This window comes from Terrapene carolina, unplaced genomic scaffold, assembly GCF_002925995.2.
Source record: "Terrapene carolina triunguis isolate 2854851 unplaced genomic scaffold, T_m_triunguis-2.0 Scaffold33891, whole genome shotgun sequence".
Taxonomy (NCBI): Eukaryota; Metazoa; Chordata; order Testudines; family Emydidae; genus Terrapene; species Terrapene triunguis.
The window spans coordinates 13,391,502-13,406,411 of NW_020698242.1; the positions used below are offsets into that span (position 1 = coordinate 13,391,502).

The 14,910-nt window shown below is 39.6% G+C and overlaps 1 protein-coding gene across 1 annotated transcript in view; it reads right to left on the reverse strand.

Annotated features, from left to right (window-relative positions):
* Positions 1-14,910, reverse strand: part of LOC112103473 (ankyrin repeat domain-containing protein 11) — a 219,070-nt gene that overhangs the window by 203,285 nt on the left and 875 nt on the right. The window lies entirely within an intron of this gene.

Genomic DNA, 14,910 nt, shown 5'->3' on the forward strand with positions numbered 1-14,910 from the left:
AAAATGCTAAGAAAATGGTGGTATAGATGCATAGGAAATATAAACATGACTCCACTCTAACACCACTCCCCTCCCACCCCCAATCTACCCTAAACTCCTTAAATATATTATCACCATTTGTTTTTATGCTAACTTATGACAAAACTTAATTTTTTAGAAGTACTTCAGAATAGATCCCAATCTTATGGAATTCTCATAATAAATGACTGAAGCAATAATTGACAGTTATGAATGTTTATAGTTCATTTTTAGTTTTAATGCCTTATAATTATTTTTTGCAATTGGACCACATCCGGTTTAACAATTCCTTAGGCACCCCCTTCATTCTATCGGTATATCACACACAAGTTTTCTTGAACATCTGAACAAAGATGAAGATTGGCTTGTGGTATCTGGCTTTGGAAGACGATGTTAAACTCATGCTACTACATTAAAGGCTTACGGCTCTTACCAAAAAGTGCCTAGATTAAGAAAGAAGATGAGTTCACTCAACTCCAGAACACTGCCTTCTAGAGCAAGGGAGGATTTGCAAGCTGTGGAGTCTCCATATTGATTGACTGAATGGAGTACTGCAAGGATACATTCCTCTGTCCTTTTCAAGGACTATGTCAATTGATTCGAATATTAGTGGCTGAGAGACAGACAATAGCGATGTTTCAACTAGCCACATGCAAAGTTAGGGATATCAGTTCTTGTGTCTCCCTGGACATTCCAAACATTGGGGAACCCAGGGAGAAATAAGAAAAACAGTACTTTTCCTCCGGTTGTTTTGCCTTCATGTTAATGGTGAAGTACGCAGTACTCTCATAATCTAGATGTGAACAGGAATGAGAAGGAAAGTGGGGGCAGACCCAGTACAGACAGGAAGAAAAGGGAGGTTGGCAAAGTTGTTTTTTGATAGAGCACCTGCCATAGTTCAGGAGGGCTGCAAGGTTCAGGAAGGAAGAGATAAACTGAGAACTGCAAGTAAATTCTGTACTAAACTAATTAATTTACCTTAGTAAATATTGGTATAGGGTTAATAGTATGTCCTGAGCTGTACAAGAAAAAGAGTCATTACTCAGTGTGAATGTCTTGTCTTTATTTTTCTGTGCATAAAGCATGCTTAGCTATCTTTCAGGGCCATGTGTAATTCAGAAAAAGCATACCATAATGATCCTAAACTGATATGTAAATCATCAAAAGAGAAGCTGCCCACTTCTACAACTACAAGAGAATAAGCCCTCCCCCACTCTACCAACCCCCTCAGGAGAGGTCCAAATAAATGTCTTGCAATTTACTCTGAAGATCACATTCCTTGCCTACTCTACTAGTTCCATCCATTGGGGTTATACTATTGTAGACTCTTCAGATAGAGTACCTCCCAAATCAGTTCTATTGTTGCCTCTGGGTCACTGTCCTGACAGCTGAAACTGTAAAATGACCTTGCTACTGCCAGCTGCAGTGGACATGCAAAATCTCCACATCTGCTTTTTCTAGGCATGGGGGTTCATAGTTGGAAGTAAATCAAATGGAAAGGTAAGAAGAGTTCAGGAGAACGGCAGCTGTGGTAGAAAATAGATTGTGTCAGGGATGTCAGCAGTCAGAGGAACAAAATAGAACCAAAATCCCATTGAGGTAGTTGGAAAATAAGACCAGAAGTGACCTCAACAAGTCCCATTTTGTTATTAGATAAAATGAAACATTTCCTCTTTCATAAGCATGATTTTCTGCTTCAGCATCACTCTGCTAGACATTTCAAAGTGCACTGTTCTCAGAGGCAAAGGTTACTCTGGTAGGGAAGATTTTTATCCAATAGCAACAACACCCAAATGAAGACAAATGATTTACTATGAAAAAGTCAGTTTTATTAGATTGGTATAATAAATGTTTTGTCTTTCTTCTGTGTTTCAGAAAGTTAGAATCTTAAATGGGACCACAGTCAGAAAAGAACATTACTAGTTAAGCTATTAAATTATTAATTTAAGTAAAATTTAATGTTTCAAATTCTTATGTAAAAATAAATGCTACAAAAATTCCAGAGCCATTTCAGATATCTACTCAATTCTTGTGACCAAACTGCAGCACGAAAAGAGAACTGCTTAATACTTAGATTTCTCAAATGTGCTTAAGTAATCTGGACATTTTACAGTTTTATGAATTAAATATCCCTCCCTCAAATAATCACGATTCCCTCACTGTAAACTGCAGCATGATTAACAGAGGTCCATCATAAAAGCAACATATAACCTAGCTCTTGTTAGCAGTCAGTGCCACATTGGGCTGAGTTTCTATAGCAACCAGGGAGAAAATATAAAGCAAACTACAGTTAAATGAAAATTATTCTCCATGACAATACATGCAAATGCAGGAACATTTTCAAGGCGTTTCAGGATAAAATGCTTAACTACACACATGTGTGATGACACTAATAAGCAAAAGGCTAAGTTAAACAGTTTATGCCTTAATCAACGATTGAAGACAGCAGTGGCATTTTCAAGTTCTTACCCATTTGGAATAAAAATTTTAAAGCTGCCAGATAAGAACTGAGAGTGGAATAAAAATATTTAAAACTGACATACACTCAGACAATGCATAGATCTTTTAGAAGAGGAGGGTGGGGGTTTTTTTTGTTTGTTTGTTTTACAGGTTATAAAGTTGCATGATTTGGGTGTTGTGATCCTATAATTTTCATGACTTTCCATCATGGAAGAAAACATTTTGAATTTGAGAGGTAGAGCCACTCAGAATATTCATACAGATTTGGCTGAACGGGAGTAATGACTTGTTTTAACTAGTTATAAGTCACACTGGACAGGTTTCATTTAATGTTCTACATAACAGTATTCATGGTGTTCAGTTTAAAAACTAGAAAATACTTTTACGTTTCAGTAAAATAAGCATCACAGTTCAGCGGAACAGTGACTGCCCAATCCTTCCCGTCTCCCCCCTGCCCACCCCCCAGAAAAACAACAATGCTTGAACCTTCAGGATTTTATTGTAGAGAGAAAACGACAATTAACTCCACCCTGTACATAAAACTGCTCATAGGCTAGCCCTAAAGCAAGTTATCTTCCTTGATGTTTGACTTAAGCATAGTGAATGTAATAATACCCTATAGGGGAATAGAAATGTGTCTGCAGTATCATTTTATATTTCTACATCTATGGAAAAAGCATTTGTCAAGCATATTTCAGTGAAAAAAGGGCAAGATGTGTTAAAGGCTATCAGAGGGGCTAACAGTAGTTTTGAAGTAGAAAGGCGATTACCTACAAACACTAAATATGCACATCTAGTTGCATTTTCCAGTCATGCTCCACCCATCTTCCCCTACGATCATTTGCTGCAGGACCCACAGCAGCATTGCAGATATTTCAATTAATCTAGTCACTGAAATCAGTACAGTCCATAACAACAGGTAGCTAAAATCTCCCTCCACAATTTCCCCTGCAAACAATGACACGTACAACCCTCTCTGTCTGATGCAGTGAAAGTAAGAGCTATCAGAGATTACATACAGAAAAATCAAACTGCAAACTTCACTATAGCAGCAGTTGCTAGGACTATTTAAAAACCCTCCAATAATACCTTCTACTGAAACTACTTTCTGCAGTGCTATAAGAGGTACAAAAGTGTTTTGCTCTATCTGAAGAAAAATGTATTTTTTAAACGTGTAAAAAAAGTAAAGATCTTGCAATGGCAAGGATTACAATTCAGTGCATGGTCACAGACTATGCACTTTTAAACCTGCCTCACAATTCTCCTCCCCAAGCAGGAGAATCCCAGTGAGCCAAGTGGTCACTTAACTCACAAGTGAACAGTCTCTTTGCTCAGCACAAACTTCCTGGAAGTTACAGGATGTGAGCAGGCCTGTCTCCCTCTCATCATAAGATGACTTTTCATGGTACTTAAGCTTCTGCAGGGAGCAAGCTCTCATCCTTACAATGTTGGGGTGCACCCTGCTTGAAAAAAAAAAAAAGCTATCTTATCATTAGCTAATATATGGGAAACATGACAATAGTTTGCAGTTTTCACATTTATTAGCAGGTTGAGGTAAACCCCAAGGGGAGCCTGGGGTAATGAAAAAAAAAAATCAACCATCCAGAAACAAGTAGCACAGTAACATCCAGTGTTCTGGACAGAACAATACAAACCACATCACACAGAATGCTGTCTGTTGTGCCAGCCCACACCATTCTTCTGTTTCACCCTGATCAATCAGCAAGAAATGGACAAGCTTCCAGCTCTCTGAAGTGACCGGAGAGCAGGGTTCCTGTTAATTTCAACCATCACACCTACTGCTTCATAAAAGTAAAGTCAGTGGAAGAACAACCGCGACTTTGTTCACACTAGCCTTTGGCTCCAGCAGTGGGAGCACTAGTGCAGACAGGACTTCAGGTGCTACCAGTGTCTGTCTACACTAGCTCTCCCAATGCTGCTGCCACTGAAGATTTTTTGAGAAAAATGCCTGATGGAGACATGGCTAAACGCGCAGCAGTAGCAGGAATGCATACAACCAAACAAGTTTGTAGTTTTGTTAATCAAACATTCTAAGGTTTTAATATCATTGCAGACCCTTATTTTAGAGAAATTGATGTATTCTTCTCCATCAAGTAACTTAAAAAAATGTTTAATTTCTTGGGGGTAGAGGTCCAATTTAGAGTTATTCCATTCTAACAGCATCCCTTTAAGTAGGCACAAGTGTTCCAGTTAAATTTAATTAAACGTGTTTTGGTACCCTGTCAAAATCTAAATTTGCACTCCATTTTTAGTAATCACATAGACTGAGATTACAGTACCATCACAGAGCGTCCTACTCTCACTCTTCCAACCAAACAAATAGTTTAAGGGCAGTGTTGATGTCTGATTTTTTGTTTTGTTTGTTTGTGGAACTTAAGACAAGACAGACCTGAAATGTCTGTATGACATTAAAAGTTCACATGTACATCCCATTAAGATTACATCTGATGAAAATTACTTAAACCACAATTTAGAAATACATCATTTTCACACATTTCCTAAGAGCTTGCCCATCAAAATGTTAAAAGTTTAATTTAAGAGACTGCCGTCAAAATGAGTTAACATTTTTGTGTAACATACTAAACTCTGTGCAAGGAACTTGTCTTCCAAAAGTCAGATAATCTATTGTCAAAGCTAAAATAATTAGAATATTTGCCCTATTCACTATATTACACCTGAAACAATTCAGCACAGTAACACCAAAGTACTTGTCACTAATTACATGGGATCAGAGACTGAAAAATCCACTTGCTTATTTGCCCATACCAGGTAAGAAACTTACCGGGACAAGAGTGGGAACTTAGCCCATCACATTTTGCAAAATTTAAGCCTGCATTTTTGAAAGTGACTTTTCTTACGGTTTGAAGTCAATGTGGAAAATGCACTGCAGTCTTCAAGGATCTGCTGACAGCCCTCATGCCTCTTCTGTTACTCAAACTAGTCAGTTTCACTTCTACAACTTAAAATGATTCATTTTTATTACTACTCAGAATAACAGCATTCTGCTGCTTGAGAAAACGTAGAGGAAAGTCCTGGAGCAACGGCATCAAACAGGACCAGTGTGAGAGGACCAGCCTGCAGCTACATCTCGGAGCAAAGCTAGAGTTGGGAGCTCATGCCTAATTGGACCCAGACAATTTAGCCAACCGTGCCACAAACACACACCCCATTACCAAGTAGCCACCATACCATCCAGCTGGGGATAAAAGCAAAGGTGCTTCTTACTAGTCTCTCCCCTCTGCAGCTGTGCCCCAGGGTGAGGGGGAAGAGATACAAAGATACAAAGGATGATCACAAAGGAGTGGTGCAAGGCAGTGAGGGGACAAGATGGGGAATCATCTCAGGAAGGAAAGGCAAAGAATTAAGGGGCGGGGGTGAGAATTCCAAATTAGGGAAGGGACAGGGAGAATCCCAAAGAGAGAGGGAAAGAGGTAACACAAGGTGTTGGGGACCAGTTATAGTGAAGAAGGCATCATGGGTAGAGCTAATGGACAGACGGGAGGACACCTCAATGCATTTTCTTTTTTTTTTTAATTCAACATTTAACTTAAAGAGGCAAAACACCACACTTGGGAAGGACCATAAAATTTAACTTTTGCCTGTGACCTTTTTCTCTTGGATGAGGACTCTAACTGAAATGGTAATTGGACCATCACCAAGAACGAGTTAACACCTCTGCATTAGAGCTAATCACAAAGGAGGACGAGCCAAAAAACAGATTGGAGTTATGGTAGAGGGCCTCAAACTCCCACTCCAAAAGTCAGGAGGTCTCTGGGATTGGGGTGTTGAGAGGAAAGTCCTTCTTACTTCCAGCACCAGGCAGTAGAGGGGCTTTCAAATTTATCACAGACCTGAAAGGCTGAGAAGGATCCAGAGACAACACCAAGCAAGAGGGCTGCTGCAGCAGAAAAAGCAGACTGGGCTTTTCACCAGGGCATTGCACCTGCATCTCAATGAGTACCCCATTCCCAGCTGGGACCTGGCAAATTCTCAAGACCCATTCAAAGCAAATAATAATTATTCAGATTCAATGCAAGCCATCTGCACCTGTGGGACACAGCAATATTCTGCAGGGGAAGGTAAATGTACATACTAAATCTTCTGAGTTTTGGCCAGCGTCAGCTAACAGAAGTAAGGGAGGTGTCAAGAGAAATTCATTCCACAAGCTGAGCTTTGTATCTACGTCCTTCCTAGATGGTGACAGCAAGTTGGAAAGCACTAGGTCTGTTATCAGTGGATATTTTTAAAACCTCTCAGGATGGACAGAATGCCTATTCGCTTTGAAGAAAGGATTGCTACAGCCTTTGCTTATGAAACCATCATATAATAATGATCTGGCCAGTTATTGTCCAGTATTAACACATTGGAAAGTGCTACAAAAGAATGATTCCAGGTTTTCAAAACATGCCTTATAGGGAGACATCTAAGGAGCTCAAACTATGTGGTTTATCCAAGAAAAGATTAAGAGGCAACTTGATCACAATCCACAAGTACCTACATTGGAAAGAGATTTCAAATAGTACGTCTCCTTATTCTAGCAGAAAAAGGCATGACAAAATCCAAAGGCTGGAAGCTGAAGCTAGACAACCTCAGACAAGAAATAAGATGCACATTTCTAACAGGGAGGGTGTAACGTTCCCCTCTGGTGTTATCTGGACCGGTGATCTGCTAGGTCACTCCAATCCTCGACTCTGGGAGCCAGCCTTACCCTGCTCTGCTGTGAGAACCCCCACTCCCGGGCTGTTCATGCACAGCCTCTGGCATGTGAACTGCTCCCAGCTACTTGAGTGAGCACTCTTGGCCAGCCGCTGCTTGGATTGTGCAACCGAATGACACTAGCCAATATCTCTGGTCCCAGACACAACCCTAGAAACCTCCATCTTGCAGTGTCCAGTTATGCCCGCTGGACGCTGCAAGCTTATAGGAGTTTGTCAATTTAACAAAGAAATTGATATGTACCAGGCTTGCTATCCCGGGGGGGGAGCGGGGGAAGAAGTCTCTGACATGCTTCAAACCAAATGCACTGCTTCAGGTAGAATAAACAATAATTTATTAACTACGAAAGATAGATTTTAAATGATTATAAATCAAAGCACAAGAAGTTAGATTTGGTCAAATGAAATAAAAGCAAAGCACATTCTAAGCTGATCTTAACACTTTCAGTGCCTTACAAACTTAGATGCTTCTAACCACAGGCTGGCTGGTTGCCCTTCAGTCAGGCTCTCCCCTTTGATCAGCACTTCAGTCGCTTGGTGGTGGTGTCTGTACACGGAGGTGGAAGAAGAAAGCAAGCATGGCAAATGTTTCTCCCTTTTATCTTGTTCTTTCTTCCCTCTTGACTTTGCCCTCCCCCTCCCCTCCCCCCGGGGTCAGGTGAGCATTACCTCATCGTCATCCCAAACTGACCAAGGGATGGGGGGGTGACTCCCTGGAGAGTCCAACAGATCCTTTGTTGCTGCCTAGGCCAGTGTCCCTTGTTCCTGTGAGGCTGGGCTGGGTTTGTCCCATACATGCCCTGATGAGGTGTGAACTGCCCCTCTGCTCCTTGAGAGTTTTGCCTGGGCTTGTTTTAAGCTATGAGGACACATTTTCAGCCTCATAATTATATACATGAAATTACAACCTATAACATTACTATAACAACAATGCTCAGTGCATCGTGAGCCTTCCGAAGACACCCGACATAACAAATTTTGCATTAGATACCACACAATCATATTATAAGGATGAACATGGGGGTGCATGGCGTCACAGAGGGTAATTCATGATTGGTCCCTTTTAGCCTTAAAATCTATTAATTCAGCCTTACATTTCTGTGTAACATTATTGAAAAGGGGGTGGTAAGCCAACTCTCAGTATTCAAATGCATCAGATCTCTTTGCCCCTTGTCATTCTGATTGGAGAACTGGGTGTGGCACAGAAACTGCATTGGTCAATGATCACTTCTAGCGATGGGTGAAGATCAAGACTAAGGGCTTGTCTACACTGGCAACGTTAAAGCACTGCCATGGCAGCACTTCAACATGGCTTGTGTAGTCGCGGCAAAAAACCACCTCCATGAGGGGCGCGGCTCCCAGCACTGGTGCACTGTCTATACTGGCATTTTACAGTGCTGAAACTTGCTGCGCTCAGGGGGGTGTTTTTTCACACCCCTGAGCGAGAAAGTTGCAGCGCTGCAAAGTGCCAGTTTAGACACGCCCTAATACTTTCACATCCAGCTAGTGGATAGACACACAACTCCCACTGACATTAATGGAAGCTGTGTGTGTCAATCCACTAGCTGAATTTGAAAAGCTCAGTCTAAGGGCAGGTCTTCACTAGCAACGTTAAAGCGTTTTAACGTGGCTGTGTAGTTGCGGCATAGCGCAGGGAGAGAGCTCTATTCATTCCTATTCATGGAGCACGTCAAAGACTATCTAAATGGAAAGAGAAGTATTCCCATTCCTAATCAGGTGGGAAGAAAACCGTGGACGGCAGGTATTTACCAGAGGTGGGTTTTATCAGGTAAAATCACGATTTTTATTTTAAAAACTGCTTCATTACTGCACACCACATTACACTTAGTTTTAGTTACATAAGGCAGTAGATTTGGAAAATAATGTAGGGTTATACAAATAAGTAAAATGGCAGTAGGCATAATACTAATAAATGTAATGTAATACTGAGCATCAATGTCTGTATACATTTGGTTTGGTATTTTCTCAAGGAAGTTGTGTGTGTCGTGACTCATTTCAATATTATGTAAATATTTCATACACTACAAAACTATTCTCAAATTGCTAAATATTTTTCAGTAATTTTCATCAGGATATTCTAATAAGCGTTTTATTTTTCCCAGTTTCAATGGGGTTTAAACCAGTATTTACCAGTGCCCTGTCCTAAACTAGTTTTTCCCGGGAAATAGTCAACCCTGGTGAAAAGGTCAGTTTCCTCCACTCCATATTGGGATAATTTCCATTTATAATCCCCACTCTCCTTCCAAGGTCACAGTTAGTAGAAAACTTTGTTAAACCAATATAAAAAAGCAGCAGCCTAGCACAGGCCGGATCTCAATAAAGTTTAAAGGCAGAATTCATTGAGTGTTTTTCAATGTTTTCATAAAATGCTGCATTATTAGCAAACCAAATATTACTACGTTTAAAGATATAAAATCAGTTGTTTGCCTATGAAGAGGAGATCTTATTTTAAAATACTGAACAAATACAGTTTGGCTTCCTTAAAATAAGGGGAAAGACTGCCTATAGACTTTTGGAGGATAAATAATTCAGTACATGAATGCCCAGGGCAGTACTGCAAACTAAAGTCTTACATTTATCCATATGGCAGGGACAATGCAGACAGTAATGACTTCAACCCTGACCTAGAAAATAACCAACACTTTCTTCTAGCTACAAGAGCTAATTCACTGAGCCCTTACTCACCCATGGTATAAAGGGCTATTGCACACTTCATTTACATGGGGTAGCATCTGCTAAATTCTAAACCTGAACTCACAGCATTTTGGGCCTCTGCTCGCACTTGTTAATCCACTGACTAGAACAATTAAAGACTTATTCACATGAACTTACAAAAAAAGATCAGGACTAAGCAGAAATGGATCCATTTCTCGAAGGAGAACTGCTTAGAGTTTGTACATTCGTATCATCAAAGCTGTGAGGATCAACAAAAACCTAAGCCAGTGTTTCCTAGTCATAAGAGCTTGTGAATCAACGGTAGCAGCAAGAACAGAGAGGGAATATAGTGACTGAATGAAGCCAGAGGCCTTCTCAACTGATCTATTTCACCATATGGTGCAGGACAACAGAGCTCCTTATAAGAGCTCACAGGGTCATTACACCTTAAAAATTCAACTCATCAACTTGCTAACCTCATTGGAAAGAATATCAGCAACTTGTGTTTTAAAAATTTGGACGAGCGCATGACAAAGCAGAATAGTGTCACATACTGAGCCCAATATGGAAAACCTGTATGAGTATGGTAAAGAGAAGAGTCTGGTCTAGTTACTTATGAGGTTCAACATTTCCACCAAAAGTTAGCAAGCCCCATGGCTCATCTGTCACTCGCTCTCAAATTAGCTGAACTGTATGCAAGTGTTCAACCATCCCCACTTTTGAGACTACTGGATAGCTTGCCTAAAATCTCTAGGAAGCCTCAAAGAATAGAAGAGGGAGGAAATAAAAAAGTAAACAGTGGGATTCTTGGTAACAGAAGCTCCTGATATCAATGACTGAATTTCCTCTCTCATTCCCAAATTACTCATTTTAGTTATTAAAAAGAACTCAAACACAGACAAGCATCCTAAGGACTCATGCAAAGAGAAAAAAGTCTGAAAGTGCCACTGTAACAGTCTTAATGGATCTCAATGATGGGAAATGAATCTTGAAAGCCATCAGATCACAGCAAGATCTTTTGTGTGTAAGGACTGTTACTCTTGGAGCCACAGAACTTAACACCATCTTTAAAAAATATTTTGCTCAAATAAATGAAGCAGCAGTCTCTCATCAGTGAAGAGGTATGGATCTTTTATGGGATTAGCATCCTACTTGCAGGATAAAAACTAGAGCAGATTTGGAGATAGCTCACTCAGGCGGTGGAAGTTTCACAGACTAAAGTAACGCGGCTTGCCTTTTTCAGCAGAGAATGTTTTGTACAGGGTTTCCTCTTCTATTAGCATTTAAGTGACTTTTTTTTGTTTTGTAAGTTTGTAAAGATTAATTGTATGTATTACAGGTGGGCACCACTCACAACTGGGTCACAAGTGAATAGTAAGGATGAACTGATATGTCACCAGACAATAGGCTTCGATAACCTGAGATTAAGATTACAACTATCTTAATTACATAAGGGGAGGTATTTGAAAACACTGTAATTTTCTCAAGAAACATTACAAAAGTCTGAAAATTCAAAGTGCTGTTAAAGTCAAACAGCATTAACTCTGACCTCAAGTATTAACAACTTTCCATCCTCATAACCCACTGCATATTACAATGTAAAATAGAGACATTTTGATTAAGGAGGGGTTAATAAGCCCATGGCTGTATAAATCCACTTTATGTACTGTGTGTCTGTGACATCAAGTAATTCGAGTACATATCATTTCTCATTACCCTGCACCCATGGCACACAAGTTATATAATACTTGGCTCAGACCTTAAGGGGTATGTTGTAGCCCCAGATACAGAAACTACATGCCCATGCTCAGTCTTGTAGTACAAGAACATATTTAAAAGCAGCATATATATTCGTCCCTGCAAAATTTCAAACAGATTGGTTTAAATTAAGTGAAATTAGAGATAAGGTAAAAGAATCAAATTTATAATAAAACACTAATCTCAATCTTAACTAGGGAGAAAACCAATCTCTCTCCTTAATCTCATCCAACAGGTGTGATAGCTGTAATGTTCATACATGTTAGCAGGACAACAGACAAGCTGCCTTTACTGCATTCTCACCAGCTAAATAAAATGAAGAAAAAAAGCAGCCAATGAATATACAATCAGAATAACTATCATCTAACTATTTCCAAACATATTGGATTTGCTGCTGTGGGATCTAGTGGTATCTGTCAGGCATTTGCAAAGCAATCCATCACCATAGTATTTCAGTACCAAGGGACAGTTATAATCTATATTGCAGTCCATCATGCAATATCTGAAATTCAACTAGTCCACACAGGAGAGAGGGAAACGCTCTTAAACAACAGAAAACTGTCACCTGGGAATGTTATAAAAAACACACTCCTGGAGCCAGAGAGTCCTTCAACTTTTGCCTCCTTTGAAAAATTTTTCCATAGTAATTAGAACTTCCAATTTTTATTGAACCACCAGAATAAGAGGAATGCCCCATCCATAAAAAAATGTATTTTTGAACCCATGAGAATATATATATGGTATAAGTAGTTTTTAAATAGTGCAGATTCTTCACTTTACAGTAATGCTGAAAATGCAGTTTTTTCTAATTTACTTCAGTTATCCAATGGCTCTAAAGAAGTCAGATAACGTACATTGTTGTAGGCATCAAAATGTAGATGGGTGATCAGTAAGACCTAGGAGTCTCAAATTATTCTGTTACAACACTTACGTACGTAAACTATTGGCTTGCTTTTTATGACAGACCAAAAAATCCTGTGTATTTTAAGCCTACATCTGAAAACCATAACACTGCCAAGCCTTAAAGGAAACAAAATGAACTAAACACAGAAAAAGTATCCATCTTAGTACCCTTCTTTCCAATACATTTACAGAACAAAATGCCATTTTTTATTCCGTGTGTAATTACACAGTTAAAATAATAACCACCTATAGTAAGTAGTCCATCTGGTTGACCGAGGGAGCAAACGTTGGTGCAGTATGATCAACGTGACTAGTCTACACTGACCCTAGAGAAACATTTGCCTGCTCTACTGAACAGCATAAGGGTGCTACAAAACAAAACTCTCAAGAGGAGGGAAATTATACAAGACTTTATCCACTTTATTTTATATTCTACTTATGTTCTAAGCAGTTACCTTTTATCCTATTTTCAAATTATACAAAGCTGCTTCTAAAACTGAAAAGTACAATCTAACTAGGTTCTCTGCCACACATGCACAAAGACCAACACCATAACATCACTGCAAATTTGTATTTTCTTCTCACCAATGCTCCCACCCACAAAACCAACATAGGGACAACCTGTCAGAGTAAAAATACAAGACATTGGTCATTACAATATTATGAAAATAGAAAGAGGTGCATAAGTGGAAAATATAAGTACTGTATATGAATATCAAGTTTGAGATTCATAACTGGACATTTCTAACTTCACTGCCACCAAAAACTCAACTCCCCTTGGAGACAGGAAAAATTCAGTTAATCATTTGGATCACATTTAGATAATAAGATGGAGATGGGAACAACCATTTAGATTAAAAATAAAAACAGCTTCAGAATAGAACAAAAGCATGCGAGCAAATTGTAGAACAGAAAACACCTACAACAGAGTAACCAACATGCCAAGGAAGCCAGTATTTAAATTCCTAGACCTCCTACAACACTCACTACTAAGAGTAACCAGCATCTGTGTGGCCCCAAATAGGTAGAGTTCCACAGAACCTCCCACACAAAAATACAGATTGCTCTATAGAAAGATCTGCCACTGACTGAACCCTTCCCACAGAACAAAGCAGGTCATACCACTTCAACACTGATGTTTCATTAGCATATCAAACAATATGCTTAAGAATTTATCTATTCAGCTATGGAGAGGGAGTCAAACATGGATCATATTTCACTTTCTCTGTAGTAATTATACATTTATACTGTCTCCCACCGTGACCATTCAAAAGTGTCTCCCTGTACACCTTTTATTTGAAAGGGACAGAATCAACTTATTATTAAATTAACTAATGACAAAAAAATCTAGTTCATGATAGAACACACTTTAAATACCATGACACATTTTAAAAACTTTTTTAAATACACAAGGGTTGTCCTCTAAGGGTTTTTTTTCCTCACAGAAAAGGAAGAACATGGGAAACAGTGAATGTGACTACATATAAAAGTGTGTCCAACTGATTAAACAGATTAGAAAAACAGAAAAATATGTAAACCAACAACCTTCCTTCAGTTAGAAGTTTCAAGTAATTATAGCAGTTACTAAATAGATAAATATGATTTTCAAGTTGACAGTGTCCCTTTAACATCTTTGTCTAACTGACAAAACTATCCTGTCTATGCCCAGTTTCTGGAGTCATCTCAGAAGATGAATTTTGCTTTAAGGATACTGTTTGGGATCTGTTTTCACTGTCTATAGGGCCAGGTTCCTGGTGGTAAGTGAGCACTTTGTGTACAAAACCACAGAAGGGGGGAGGGGAGCCCTTTCCTGCAACTAGATATCAAAACAGATCTACAACCTTAGAGTAGAAGCCAATCTGTAAACACACCAGCTCTTGTGTCTCAATGAACAGGCTGATTTTCAATCCACCCCCCTCCCCCCTCACAAGACAGCTGCTCTCTCTGGGAAAGGGCAGAGGGCATTGGAGGGCTCAGCTCCTCCAGGCTTCTTGGAGGGGGACGAGACACGATTTGCCTTTATAAACATGCAATCAATCTCGTGAACTAAGGGGGGTGTAAATTCTGGACTGGAGAAGTGCAGCTGTTTTTTGCTAAGGGGCAAGGGTGGAGTGCAACCCCTTCCCCCAGTGCACAAAGGCTTTTCCAAGGAGAAAAATACTGAGCAATTTAGAGATTAAACGGGAAAATAAATAAATGCAGATCAGCGAGCCTTGCTGGCTTCAGGCAGATCAGCTTCCCCCTCTGCACGCACACAGCTAACGCCTACCCAGGGATGATGAAATGGGAAACGGAAATTACCATTTCAGACAACTTTTCATATTGTTCCTTCTAACAAGTGCTGCTGCGCCTTCCCCCC